The sequence below is a fragment of the Podarcis melisellensis genome, assembly GCF_964234715.1.
Source record: "Podarcis melisellensis genome assembly, chromosome: 18".
Classification (NCBI taxonomy): Eukaryota; Metazoa; Chordata; class Lepidosauria; order Squamata; family Lacertidae; genus Podarcis; species Podarcis melisellensis.
This window is the reverse complement of record NC_138536.1, coordinates 12767100-12782019: the sequence shown is the minus strand read 5'-3', so window position 1 is coordinate 12782019 and position 14920 is coordinate 12767100. Positions and strand designations below refer to the sequence as shown.

The 14920-nt window shown below is 51.3% G+C and overlaps 2 long non-coding RNA genes across 2 annotated transcripts in view; both read right to left on the bottom strand.

Moving 5' to 3' along the window:
* The window catches only part of LOC309361024, a 215087-nt gene that overhangs the window by 126389 nt on the left and 73778 nt on the right, over positions 1 to 14920 (bottom strand). The gene's annotated exons all lie outside the window — the stretch shown is intronic.
* Positions 4452 to 7936, bottom strand: LOC309361044. The gene is made up of 3 exons (XR_014164329.1): positions 7544 to 7936; positions 6524 to 6603; positions 4452 to 4706 (listed from the first exon to the last, which is right to left on the bottom strand). It is a non-coding gene; the product is annotated as an uncharacterized lncRNA (long non-coding RNA).

Here is a 14920-nt window from a genome sequence, read left to right as displayed (position 1 = left end):
AAAGCAGCCCCAAAGGGGTCTCCTCTCTTCCCAGGGGCTGAGTTCCCATAACAAGCTGCCCATCTGACTGGGCTGCTCCAGTCACTCCGAGAGGCTCCCAATAGAATATTAAAAACACAATAAAACAACAAACTTTTTTAAAAAAAACACACACCATGGAATCATAGAGTTGGAAGGGAACCCCAAGGATCATCTAGCCCAGCCCGCTGCAAGGCAGGAATCTCAGGCGGCCATCCAACCTTATTCATTTTATTTAGGACTCTGAATGTCTGGTGCTGGGGAGAAGCAGCATCGGGAGAGGCAGTGCGCCCAGGATCGGGCCCGGGGGCAGTGGGCCATGCCAGGGCAGAGGCTGCTTGGCTGCCGACCAGGCCTGGCTCCGCGGGAACCTGCTCCCGGCTCTCTCCGGAAGGAGGAGGCCCCTTTCCTGGAGACATTGCTCAGCGTTTTCTGTGTCTGGGAAGCGTTGACTCAGCACCAGCCTTGAGGAAGAAAATTGGGGAAGAGAGAGAGTTGGTTCCCGGAGCAAGGGGAAGGAGTTCCAGGTGCCGCCCCCTCCAGCCCAGGAAAGCAGAGCCTCCCCTCCCAGGGAAAGAGCCCAGCTCAGGAGGCCTGTGTGCCTGGACCCATCGGGGGGGGTGTCTTTTTGAGGGTGCACAAGGACCCTTTGCAACCAGCTTCATTTATTTCTCTTTCTTTTGTTTACTTATACTGCCCTTCATCCAAGAATCTCAGGGCCGTTCACTGAATGCATATAGGCAGCCATGCTTTGCAGGCAATATGCGCCAGGGTTGCCAGGTCATGGAATTGTAGGGTTGGGGGTACCCAGGGGTCATCCAGCTAAACCCCCTGTGATACAGGAATCGTAGAGTTGGAAGGGACCTGAGAGAGTCCAGCATCACCTCATGTCATAGAATTGTAGGGTTGGGCGGGACCTCCAGGGGTCATTCAGCCCAACCCCATGAAATGCAAGGATTGCAGTGAAAGACTTCTTGACGGGTGGCCTCCCAGGTTCTGCTTAAAAGCTTCCAAGGGGCAGAACTCACCACTTCCAGCAGCATCCCAAACCCTAAGATTTCAGGGCCTGAACCTGAGACGGGGGGGACGGGACTTGAGGGTCCCAAGTGCTTGCATGGAGTTTGGGTGGTCTGGTGCAAATCCACCACCAATGCACTTACTGTTGCAACAACTGCATGTTGCAGAAAATACACCCCAGAGTGGGGAGGGGCAGCAGGGGAAAGACCACCAGTCTAGTCCTCCCTTGGATAGGAGGCTCATTTGCAGGCTGCCTTCTGAGCTGATAAGGTGACTCTGCTGATAAGAAAGAGCTGAATCTTCAAAGCAGGCATGGACTTTGTCTAGTCTTTGGGGTCCCAGTGCTAATCATGTCTCTCTTTCTGCCTGCAGTTCCTGACATCTCAGAAGCCTGCGGGGGGGGGGCTTCCTAAGCATGCTTTTAAGTTCCCTTAATAATTGCATAACCCCCTCTTTCAGCCCCTGAAAAAGATTCTCCTGGATTAATAATAATAATAATAATACCCCGCACATCCGGCTGAGTTTCCCCACCACACTGGATGGCTTCCAGCACATACAAAAACAGTGGCCCATGTTGCCTGCCATCCTGCCTCACAGCGGCCAAAGAGTCCTAAGGATCTAGGAATCGAGATAGACTGCCTAGATGGAACCTAGAGGTTCCATAGGAACATGGGAAGAGCCTGGCTTCACATCAGTGTAGCATCCTGTTCTCACAGTGGCTGATCAGATGCTTATTATGGGAAACCCACATGCAGGGTTTGAGTACAAGAGCAACTCTCCCCTCCTGCAGTTTCCAGGAACTGAGGAACTGGTAATCCTAAAATCCTAGAATGGTGGAGTCGGAAGGGACCCTGGGGGTCATCTAGTCCAACCCCCTGCAATGCAGGAACAGGCAGCTGCCCCATAGAGGGATGGAACCTGCAAGCTTGGCATTATCAGCACCAGGCTCTCACCAGCTGAGCTACACAGAGCCATCGCCCCTTCCAGCTGTGGAGGCAGAGAAGATCTATCCTGGCTAGTGGCCATCAATCACCTCATGATGCGCCATCAAGAGTCCTGTAGTCCAACACCCTGCGGTGCAGGAATCTTCTGGCATTCGGCTTTGTGAGATGCAAACATTTGTTGGACAGTGTTGCAGGAAAAATCCGAGGGCTCCCTTGGACAAAACAAAGACACCAACCAGGATAACTTGGAGCAAAACAGCAGCCTGTAGGCTTGGCCTTTATTGAACTGTTGCAACAGGGTATTCCCCTCACTTGCAGGAGAGAGGAAAGACCCAGAAGAATAGTGTGCAAGGTCTTATAAAAACTTTTGAAATTCCCCTCCTCTAGATCAAGCCCACCCCCAGAAACATCATGCATACATTACAGAAAGGAGGGGTTGAGGGAGGAGTTGGTGGTAACTTGAGTGTCTTGTCACCTGGCTGGTTCCTTCCCTTCCCCCTTCCCCATGGAGACAAAGGGGAGTTTGCAGTTTCCTGCCCCCAGAGGGAAGATCTGATCAGTGTCCTTTGTTTCAGTCCATGCTGAATCCACTCCCATATGCAAGTTCTTTGTGATCTTGATTGTCTTCTGTCTGGGATCATCAGGGTTGGCATGGGCAGGGCTTCTGTGTATGTGCTGAGAGGTGAAGGGATTATGGCTGACCAGGACTAAGATAAAAATGGAACAGTGCAAATCCAATGTATGGCTGAGTTTCTATGAATTTATAACAGAAATGTGGCATGTGTGTGTGTGTGTGTGAAGTTTATACAAGCAGAATGATTGGGGTTGGGGGGGGGGGGTTCCTGCTACAACAGTAACAGATAAATAAGGTTCCAGACCTCATGCTCCTGCGAAAGAAGAAGAGTGGACCCCATCATGTGCCCAAGCTTTGCATTTTCATTAATGCGCAGCAAGATGCACTGAGTCCTTCTGCCCTGGGATGTCTGGCCCTTTGCTCAGCTGACGAAGGGAGAAAGCCGAGGCGAAGGGCCAGCCCAGTCCTCCCTGCGGCTGCCAAACTGTGCTTGTTTTTCTGGGGCCCCACCCTGCACCTCACACGTCTCCCGGCAAGTCACCCTTGCTGACACCCAAGCGGAAATCCGGTACCGTGCGGCAGAGCCGCTGTTGGCCCCCCTTGCCGAGAGAACCAGGCTGCCCAACCGGCTTGGCAGGGGAAGCTGAGCAGGCCTCTTGGCCCCAATCCCAGCATTTCCACACACAGCCCTTTCACCGGAGGAGGGTTTGGCGGTGCCATCGCTCCTCTCCGAAGGGAGAAGGCCTGAGATGTGTTTTTGAGGCGTTTGGGTGCCTCCGCAAGAGAGCATCGCCTCTCAGGGAATGGCCCTGGTTTTAATAAGTTATTTTCTTCTGTGTGGGCTTGCATTGCAGGAATCATAGAAATATATGTGGAAGGGACCCCGAGGGCCATCTACTCCAACCCCCTGCAAGGCAGTATTCTCAATTCAAGCATCCATGAGAGATGGCTGCCCAACCTCTGCAGATCTCCTTGGCAGAGTGCCTGCTCGGCATGCTCCATCCCCGCTGGCAGCGTCACCAGGCAGGGCTAAGAGAGGCTCCCGGGTCTGAAGCATTGGAGAACTGTTGCTGCCAGTCAGTGTGGAGCAGCCCTGAGCTACATGGACCAAGCATCTAACTCACTGTGGCGACTATGGACGGCACTCTTTTGTGCAGAAGCATGGTGTTCGGAGCCTTGGCTCGCTTTTACACGAAGCGCTGTAGCTCGGTGGTCCAGCACCCTGAGTCTGACACCCCAGAGAGCCTTCATGCTGCCAGTCAGAGCCGAGAACACTTAGCTGACTCAGCATGCAGCCATCTGCTATCTTCCTTGTTTATGAACTGCCATCAGATTTGTCATTCTCAATGGCTTGCCTGGGACTTGAGATGCCCAGTTCCTCCAGAGGTTGTGCAGTAAACATATTCAGAGCATGCCCTTCTTACCCAAACCGACATGTTGCAAGAAACCAGGGAGCAGCGTCACACCCAGAGCAATGCCTTGCAAAATGGGATTTATTTATAGCACGCTGGAATGAGACATTTCAGGCCTGACTACATCTGTATATGTATATTGTTTTCTTTTTTTCCTAAACAAGTACAGCTGTACTTTAAAAAAAACACCATGTAAACAAACTGTCTTGCCAAATGCAAGGTGGTTCTTTTAAAACTTGGCCTTTTTCATAGATCCATAGAATTGCAGGGACTCCCAAGGGTCATCCAGCCCAACCCCTGCACTGCAATCACAGGAAGCACTTCCTCAAGGGTATGGAATGAAATTTAGAAATGAACTATTTGGGGCTCTCTGTCTCCTGTTTTGTTGCTGCCTTTCTTTTCCGTGAACCCCCTTTAACCCCCCCCCCAAAAAACACAACCCACCCACCCACACACTATTAAATTAATGATAATAATTTGGCAAGCTATAGGCATCAGGCAAGTCAAACAGGTTTGCATATGGCCTGCATAATTCCCTCTGCCTTTTGTTACTCATGGCAAGCAGAAACCTTTTGCTTACTCAGCCGCCCTCCTGGCTCCGGATCTGTCACGGCACGTTTCCGTCTGCACGCTTCCAAGTCTCTGTGGCATGAGGGCTAGCAGCTTAGGTTGTAGTGGCTGTTTTGAACTGGAAGCCAGCAACTCTCCCGAAGCTGCATTGCGGCTCTGGTTCCGTGACTGCTGGAGTCACAGAAAGTCAAAAGTAGAGTGGTGATTAGATAGATAGATAGATAGATAGATAGATAGATAGATAGATAGATAGACAGACATATTATTTGACTTACAACTCCCATGACAGTTGGCAGTTGGGAGCGAGGGGGTGCTAATCTGTGTTGCACAGGACAACCCCCCCCCCGCCCCCGCTATAAGACACATTAAATGATTCCTTGACTTTTGCAAGTTCCTTTTCTGTTGCTTTGAAGGGTCAAAAATCCCAAATGCAGAATGTGAAAAGGTTGCCCCGAATGATCTTAAATAGGTTGGAGACCTGGGCACAAGCTAACAAAATGAATTTCCATAGGGACAAATGTAAGGTTCCTGCACTTAGGCAGGAATAACCAGATGCACAAATATAGGATGTGGAACACCTGGCTCACTAGCAGGACATGTGAAAAGGATCTCGGGGTCTTGGTGGACCACAATTGCTCACAAAGGACACAACTTCCTTTGCACCTGTCCAGATCAAATGAACCAACAACCTCCCAGCTAATTGATCCCTCTCTCATGCACAAATCCTGGATCCTGGATGTGTGCTGGGTGGAGAGACGGAGCCGCAGTGCCAATTTCCTCTGGGGACATTTGCATGGGAGCTGCCTGATGTTTTTGCTGCTGCCCATCTGACTAAGCATCTCAGGAAGAGACTTTCCCTTCACAAGCAGAAATAGGTTGTTATTATTATTATGAATTAACGCTGTGGGGTGTGTGAGAGAGCATACTTTGCAAAAATATATTCACATGGCAGCAAGGCTCCATCCAGCATAACATCCTGTTTCCAGGGCTGGCTAACCAGTTGCCCAACCTGGGAAACCATAGCTCAGAGGTAGACTGCTCTTTGAGGTGGAGGCTCCATTTTTAGTGGTCATGGCTCTTTTGGCAAAGCTCTTCTTAAAAAGATAAGGAAAGCCTTAACCCCTTCTGCCCGCCTTAACACTCAGGGGGTCTGCGGGGGTCACTTTGGGTTTTAAGCCCTCATGTGAGCACCTGGAATTGGGACCACCAGGAATGGACTGGAAACTGCTGAAGTCTCAGCCTCATAATTACTACAAAATTCACATGAACAAGATTCTCATTCCCCATATCAAGCAGAGACTAGCTTTGTTCAAGAGCCTAAAAGGACTTCCTGGAAGGGCAGCGATAAGGCCTGCAGAGCACATTCCTGGTGGCTACGGAGGACCCACATTTGTGCCCTTTTGGGGTTTATCTTGCTGCTCCCCAGACAGTCGCCAAGAGCCTCCCAGACGCCTCTTCTCTGAGGCTTTTAGGGCCTGTCAATCTGGCCTCTTTTGTTGATTTGGAGCAAAAGGCCTTGCTTTGAAAGCAGGATGGAGAGACAGGAGGGGTGGGGAACCAGGGAATTATCCTCAAATGCTTTGGGCTATATTTAGACACAGGGTGGGATTTTCCCTCGCTCTCTCAGAAATGGAAGCATTTTAGACCATTTGTTGCAAGCGAAAAATGCACTCTGTGCATGCACAGGTGCACCATTGCACATTATTATTCCAATTTGGTTTTCTGAGATAATATTGCAGAGGGGGGGTGGGCTGGAGGGCCCCTGGGGGCCCCTTCCAATTCTGTGGTTCTATGATCCCCTGATCCTTGGGAGTTGGAGTTCATCTCTGGGCAGGTGAATGCAGGTGATAGTTTGCAATGCAGGTTCAGATGCAAAACAACTCCAGGTGACTCTGGCTTCCGCCACTCCAGACCCGCCCGTGCCCAGGCCAGGAAGGGGGTGTGCCTTCACTTCTGTTTCCTGCCCCGCCTGCTCATCCTCAGCTCACCTGGAGGCACACCTGACTCCCGGCAGCAAGCTTCCTCTCTGCATCTCTAGACAGGCTTACAGGAAGTCAGCAAAACATCCCTTTAAAATAATAATAATAATAATAATAATAATAATAATAATAATAATAATAAATCTTTCCAAAGAATTTACAACATTTTCTGGTTTACAGTTAATTAACCTTGGGCTACCCCCCCAATCCCTCCATGCTTTCCCCAATTTTCCAATTAATGCTGCATATTATAGTCATTCCTATCTATACCTTTTCCACAATGTTACTTGAATTTAAAATGTTTACAATGTTTTTGAAAAATAATTTACAAATACTTTCCAATCCTCCTTGACTCCTGCCTTATCTTGGTTTCTGATTTTATTTGCTAAACTTGCCAATTTGGCATATTCCACCAATCCCATCAGTTTCCAAGGTCCTGCCACATGCCAGGTCAGGAGGTGTGGGGTGAGCCTGTCACTTCCAGGGCATCAGGGTTGTCTTGCAGCTGGATCAGGCCCCCCAAAGACCCATCTAGCCTGCTCTCACAGTGGCCAAACAGCCCTGAGAACCCAGGAATCAAGATAGACTGCCCCTGGAGCTGGAGGTTCTGCAAGGACAGAAGAAGAAGGTGGCTGTTAAGCCAGGCCAACGGGGGACCCATCCACCCAGACCTCCTGCCTGTGCAAAGATTTGGCCCCATTAATTGGAGCAAAAAAGGTTTGAGCTGGAAGGAGAGGCAGCGAGAGACCTGCAAAACAAAAACAAAAACTGCTCAGAGGATCCTCCTCCTCTTGCAAACCTTAATGGGATCAAAGAGGGGCTGCATCCAACGTTAGCCCTACTCAGAGTAGACATGCTGGAAGGACTGTAGATAACTCACTGAGATCCTTTAGTTTCAGTGGATCTACTCTGAGCAGGATGCAACCATCCAAAATCACCGAAAAACAGGATTCTGCCTTCCCTAAATGCACCAGGAATAAAATTGCATTTTTTCCTTCCTGTTGCAAAACAAGCGCTGAACTGCCTGACATTTGAGGTTTCTGGTTTAGAAGCTCAAAGAGCTTCTCATGTTTTCCCAGAGCTGCTCTTTCAACATCTTTCGGAGCCTGGCCCCAATCCAAGCTGGACTTGTTTTGGAAAAGCCCAAGAGTGACTTTGCTTTCTCCTCCTCGGCTGTACAGAACAAACTTTTCCTAGGAATTGCTCATGTGACTCTTCTTGCAGCCGAGAGAGAAAAAAACGCCAGTCTGGGGAGAAAGGAAGGAAAGAGGTTAAATTAATGGCCATTTATTTAAAGACACAGATAAGGTGCAAATTGCTAGTCCCTGCTGTGTGCTACATGTCCCCCCAAATGCACCACCCCTCTGCCCCTCACCTGCCCTCTCCCCAAGGGCCCAGGAGAGCACAAGGTGAGGACTGTCCCTTTGCAGGGAGGGGGGAGGAAGGAGAGGCCGTTCCAGGGCAGGAACACCAAGAACCGTGCGCAGGTCAGGCGCCTTGCCAAGAGGCCAGACAGTCCACGCTGATAAATAGGCCTGCAAGGAGGAACATGACGGACGGACAAAGTGGGCGGTGTCCTCGGCTGCCCTCATGGCTTATCCGCAGTCCCTCAAAACACTGCTCTTGGTACAGCTTCATGTGGCCTGAGTGCAACCATGCACCCAAAGCACATTCCCTGCCCAACCGAAGAGTCCTGGGAAACAATCCCAGGAATGATTATTTCAGGGGGGAAGGATGTGCTTTAAATGTGCCCAGCCAGCATTTCCCATTCAGAACCATGAGGACTGGATTCTTAACTTCATTTAAAAGCGGTGGGTTATAGTTCCACAGCAGAACGCCTGCTTTGCACACAGAAATTATGTGGGTGTCTCCAGGTAGGCCTGGGAGAGTGCCCTGAGTCTGAGACCCTGGAGAGCTGTGGCTGCCAGACGGTGGACTCAGTACTGAGCTAAATGGAACTGGGAGTAAGGCATCAGCCGACATCGCAAGCCGGAAGAAGGGAAGAGTCCCTGCAATAATTTGCAGCCAACCTCTGCCAGGCTAACTCTTGCAAGATGCAGGCAGAGTCTTCTTCATATACAGAATAAACAGCCTGTGGTCCTCCTGGAGATTCAGTCCCTCCCAACCCAGAGATGGCCAGCAAACCTTGAGGACTTCAGGCCAGGTCTGGAGGCTGGGCAACCCCCAACTGTGGGCGACTTCGGCAAGCAGAGCAGCTGTCCTGCCCTCCCCCTCCTTTCTGCTCCTGCCACCTCCTCCCTCTGCAGCTGCCAGAGGCCCTTCCTGTTTTGCAGGCTCTGTTTTCACCTCTGCTCATTAAAGGGAGGTGTCTGCTCCAGCAGGACGCCTGGGTTCCTTCTCCCAGGATCCTGCTCCTGGCCACGTGCGGCGGTGGGGGGGGGGAGGTATCCAACTCTCCCTGCCTGCCTCAGTTTTCCCTCCACCCTCCAGGAAGTGGGCCTCATTAAAGCAGGCTTGCTGCTGTTGTTGCCAGGAGCCGAGTGCGAGGCGTGTGTCATGGGGCTGTGCCCCACTTGCACTGGGGAGAGGCGTAGGCTATTTCTGGAAGTGAATACCTGACCCATAATGGGCTTATGGCTCTCTCTCTCTCTGTGTTAGAAACCCTGTAAATCCAGCAGGGGAATAATGTCAGTTAATACTGGACCCCAGGGTCTTCCAGGCTGGACTACTGCAATGCGCCTTCCTTGGGGCTGCCCCTTGGCAGATCTATTCAGATCTCATATAAACCCTGCTTTAAATGGCGAGGAAGAGGCGAAATGACAGACACACACACAGCTTTTTATATTTTATTTTTAAAAGTCAAAGTTTTGGGAGGGGAGTCTGGAATATCCTTGGGAGATCTGAGGGGTCCCCCTCCTTAAATGGTTGCATTTTGTAGCTTCATCTCTGAGTGCAGGGGCTGGGGGGTCCCTTTTTTTAGGGGTCATGGGAGGTCTCTGCATTGACACACACACAACACACACATACACACACCCCTACTCTACTGGAGGCCCTCATGGCAAAACACATTGCCCTGTTAAAAAGGATAATGCAAAGGCAAGGAGCCAGTCCTCAAGGCTGTGAGGATGGAGATGAAAGTATGTTAGCGGAAGCCGGACTGGATTTCCTGCATGCCTCCCGATGGAGCTGAATAACAGGGATGAAGGAGGCAGGGGTATCCTGGAGACAGGAAGCACTGCAGACTTCAGCTTCCCTAGCTCAAGTCTCAGGAGGTTCCACAGGGGAGAGGGGTCTCTTCTTATGAACCAGGTGGTTGTTTTTTTTAATCTACAGTATCTATCTATCTGTTTTCCCCAAGGCAGCACAAAAGACCATAGAATTGTAGAGCTGGAAGCAACCCAGAGGCGGACAACTAATTCCTGCCTTACAGCCAGGACTGCTTGGCATCTGGCTTGTTTCCAAAGCCCAGCACCTGACAGCTGACCTCCTGCCAAGCGTATCTCACTTTTGCCAAGCTTATCTCTTCAAATGGACAAAGAATGAACCTCCTTTTGATTAGTGTCCTTGTTTGCTTTTTCCCAGCTCAGTTCCCAATGAAGATTATTTTAATTGGCTACCGGTCCTCACTCGGGAAATCTTAATTAAAAGCGTCCAAACCGATGCGAGGGGTCCGTAGTTATTGGTTCTATGGCTGCTTGAGGCATTGCATTTGTCGAGCTGTGCAATCGCTGCTTCTGACTCAAAAATGACAAATACCTGGACTTTTTGTTATTTAGAACCTAAATATTATTCTGGGAAATAAATAAAGGATAAACAAACAAACAAATGGAGCCACATAGACGTTTTTTGTTCATGTTATCCAGACAAAAAGAAAGCTGTTAAGAGTAGAACAGAGCTGGAAATGCCCCCTTGTCTTCCTCTCTTGCCTCTTGCTGTCCCCACTCCAATTTTAGATTGTAATCACCTTGGGGCAAAGACACTTTTTCCTAGACATTACTTGTGCTGCACATGATAACAGTATTATGGACTACATCCCGCTGAAATGAGCATGCACAACCAGCTCAGGCCCATTGAATTTCAGTGGGTCTACTTTTGAGTAGACTGTGGCCATAGGCAACCCAAAATTATTGTTCCTCAAGTGAGGGAGACATAATGAGCTGCTGAGGAGGAAGGAAAGAAGCTGATTACAGGTTCTGTGCACAACATGCAATTAAAGTGCATTGCTTCCTCAAAAAAAAAAACCCTTGGGAACTGTAGTTTGCTCACCATAGAACCACAGTTCTCACCACCCTTGACAAACTGCAGTTCCCAGGAATCTTCAGAGGAGGTTTGTGTGCTTTAAATGTATGGCATGTACGCAGCCTATGTTCTAAACCAGTGTTTCCCAACCTTTTTTGGGCAAAGGCACACTTGTTTGATGAAAAAAATATTGAGGCACACCACCATTACAGCCCCGTGATGTCAGCACGCAGCGTCACGCCGGGAGGGACGCACGAAAGTGTAACTTTCAATTTTTTCCCTCCCCCTTGCCGGGGAACCTCCAAGCTTTGGGGGTGGGGGGGGAGGAGGCAGCAAAGCGAGGGACTGAGGGACCCTAACCCTAACCCTCACCGATCACCCGGGAAAGCATGCGAACGAGGAGCCCCCGTGTCCTGCTCCCGGCAGCGGACGGCACAAAGCGAAGAGGCCTGGACAAGGCAGCACGCTCCCCGCTCTCGCTGCATCGGGGCTTTTCTCCTCCAGGCCGCTTTCGAAGTCCCCTTCTCCGCTCCCAAGAGCCGGAGCCGCTGCTTCCAGGCCCTGTCCGAGCCCCGACTTGTGGCCTCACTTCGAGGAGCGCCTGTTGCTGGGGACGGGGCTGCATCCCCCTCAGCCGCCACCTCGCTTCCTTCCAGGAGACCCGACGGCTCCCCCTCTCCCGCTCGCCCTCCTGCGCCTGCAGCAGACCGAGAGCTCCCCGCCCCCGCCCGCCTCGGCCCTACCTGGGCGCCTCCAAGCCCGGCCGGCTCCGCGTCGTGCTCCACGCCGGGCAGCTGCAGCAGGGGCTGCGCGGGGGCGCGCGGCGGCCCGGCTGAGCGCGCCCCGGAGCCGCCGCACCGTCGCTCGCGAGTCCCTCCGAGAGCCCGCGGGACTGACTCCGGAGTCGCGAGGCGGCGCGTCGCCCAGGGAAGGGGCGGCTTCCCACAAGCACGACGACCGAAAAGAGCCCAGCAGAGCGCGCGCCCCGGAGGACTTGGGGGGTCTGTAGGGCATCAGTGGCCCCCAGAATTCTGCCCGCCCCTCGCCCCATTTGATCCAGATTTACCCTCTGGGGAGAGCGAGCCCCGGCCCAGCAGGGGGCGCCCTCGCTCCGTCCTCCGGGAAGCAAACGCCCTCGCCCGCCTCCCTCCAGGCAACATCTCGCGGCACACCAGGCAACATCTCACGGCACACTAGTGTGCCGCGGAACACCGGTTGGGAAACACTGTTCTAAACCTCCCTGAGGCCTTTGAGGTAAATTCAACGTATAGATAAAGGGAATTATAGAATCCTAGAGTTGCAAGGAACCCAGAGGGTCATCTAGTCCAACCCCCTGCAATGCAGGAATAAAACCTCTGGTTTTCCATCCATTTTGAGACCCTGCCTGATCCTGCTGAGCTCTGAAAATGTGCTAGCAGGTTTTGTTGTTGCTACCTGACTAGGAGACACACCAAACATTTAAAGCCATTGAATGCACATTCTTACCTCCAAATGATTATGGGAACTGTAGTTTTGCCCCTCAGAGCAGTTCCCGGAACCTTTGAAAACTGCAGCTCCCAAGATTCTTAGGGGGAAAGAAGCAGAATCATATAATTGTAACATTGGAAGGGACCCCCCAGGGCCATCTAGTCCAACCCCCTTTCAAGATAGTGGGGAGCACCCTGGAAAAGCGGGGAGTCACTATGGCAGGCACCTCACGAGCAATCAAAAAGTGAGGTGCTGCCTGTTCTCTAAAAGCCTCTTCAGGTAATTGCAACCAGCTCTGGGTGTGAGCAAACCAGATCCAGGTCACCAGCCTCTTTGTGAGAGGTTGGTCAAGAGGCCAGGAGGGAAGAAGGCTGCTCTCCCTCCCAGAGGGCCAAGCCGGCCGAGCAAGAGCCATCTAGGTCAGGGCAGCACGGGGCGCCGAGGGCTGCTGGTTAGGGACTCAGCCCAGCCAAAGCTGCACTGTGCAAGAGCTGAGCTGCCTCATCGCACCAGGGTGCCGTGCTTGTTAATTTTGCACTGCTGTCAGATTAATATTAAGGTTAAACCCCACACACCCCACGGAGACTGGTGGTGACTTACAGCCCTTTATTACTTACATGATGTGGAAGAGCTGAGCTCCCCGTCAACAAAAGCTTGTTGCCAAGAGATATGGGGCGCATTGCATTTTTAATATAGTATTTCATGGTGTCCGGCTATAGCACAATTAAAATTGACCAAGTGCAGGCACTTTCACTTGGTGCAAAGCACCAAGCCGTGCTTTGCAAGAGCTGAGCTGCAGACCATGTTCATTTTGCAAGTCAAAAAGTGTTACAAACTTTCCAGCTATAATATAGTTGAGAGCTCAGGTGCATGTTATTAGAGAGAGCACGAGACTCTTCATTAGATGTCCAGGAAATAAGCAACTCTTTGATTTTTGGAAGACAGCCCTGTAGCGGGAAGTTTTTAATGTTTGATGTTTTCTTGTGTTCTTAATATTTTGTAGGGAACCACCCAGAGTGGCTGGAGCAACCCAGTCAGATGGCTGGCGTATAAATAATAAAATTAGTTAACCATCATCATCTCAAAGTCATGGGTTCGAGCCCCACACTGGGCAAGAAGATTCCTGTATTGCCAGAGGTTGGGCTAGATGACCCTTGTGGTCCCTTCCAGCTCTACAATTCTATGATTCTAACACAATTGAGAATGAGTGTGCAAAAGTCACGTGTTGGCCAAAGTCATGCATTGCAAGAGCTGAGCCACTCCGCCCCCCGCCGCCCGGTGCTTTGCAAGAGCTCATCTAAACTGCATGTTAATTTTGCATTGCATAATTTTCCGCGGACAGATTACTAGGAAGGATCAAACCACCCTCCCACAAAGCCAAAGCCATGATGTGCAAGAACTGAGCTCCCATTGACCAAGGTGCCTTGCCTTAGAGATCATTTTCATATTGCATAGTGTCTGCCTATAAACACAACTGATATTGAGTGTGGGGAGTCTAAGCTGTGCTTTGCAAGAGCTGAGCTGCAGCACATGCTCATTTCGCAAGTCCAAAGCATTATAAACTTTCCAGCTGTAACACAGTGAAGATTTAAGACAAGAGAGAGAGTGAGAGAGAAAGAGAGAGAGAGAGAAGGGAGGAGGAGGAGGAGGGGTTTTTCACCTGCCACCCTGCTTTAATTGTATTCTCACTTTGAGTCCCGAAAGGCACAGAGCAAGGACATGCCAGGAGCTAAACATTTGAGAAGTGTGTGTTCCATCCCTGGTACCTGGCATTTAGAGATAGACTTCCTTGGGTGTGGAGGCTCCATCTGGCCATGGCAAACAGCCTCCTCAGAAACTGGAGCCTTTCTGAAGGTCGGGGCTTTGCTTTTTTGGCCTGCTGACTGTATTTGCATAGCTCTCTCTCCCTCTCTGATGTCTTAAACTTCGCCCTATTTCCTCTGTGTGCTTGAAATCTCTTCCTTCCGGGGGAAATCCCTGGCTGTTTCCCACTTCTGCAGGGAGGCCAGCCAGGACCAGAAGCCAGGTGGGTCCAAGATAGGCCACCGATTTTGGCAAAATGTGGCCTTCTGAGTTTTCTGCAAAGGGTAGAAACTGTGTGTGTGTCTTTGGGTGGAGCCCTTTGCAAAATCCGAAACTGGGGGGGGGGGGGAGAAATATGCAAAGTCACTTGAGCTGCAAAAGGCAATGCAGTCTTCCTGCTGACCAGGGAGCCTGTGTGCTCCTGCACTTCTAACAGCAACAAGACAGTGAAGTCGTCCCCACTTAGTGGTACAGAGCCAAACAGGAGCAGCTCACAGGCTCCAACTTTTGCAAAAAGCTGGCTTCAGCCAGGACGCTCCCCCAGCCCTCAGCCAGTGAGATTTACTCCTGAGTAAACTTGATCTGACGCGGGTGGCGCTGTGGGTAAAAGCCTCAGCGCCTAGGGCTTGCCGATCGAAAGGTCGGCGGTTCGAATCCCCGCGGCGGGGTGCGCTCCCGTTGTTCGGTCCCAGCGCCTGCCAACCTAGCAGTTCGAAAGCACCTCCGGGTGCAAGTAGATAAATAGGGACCGCTTACCAGCGGGAAGGTAAACGGCGTTTCCGTGTGCAGCTCTGGCTCGCCAGAGCAGCGATGTCACACTGGCCATGTGACCCGGAAGTGTCTTCGGACAGCGCTGGCCCCTGGCCTCTTAAGTGAGATGGGCGCACAACCCCAGAGTCTGGCAAGACTGGCCCGCACGGGCAGGGGTACCTTTAC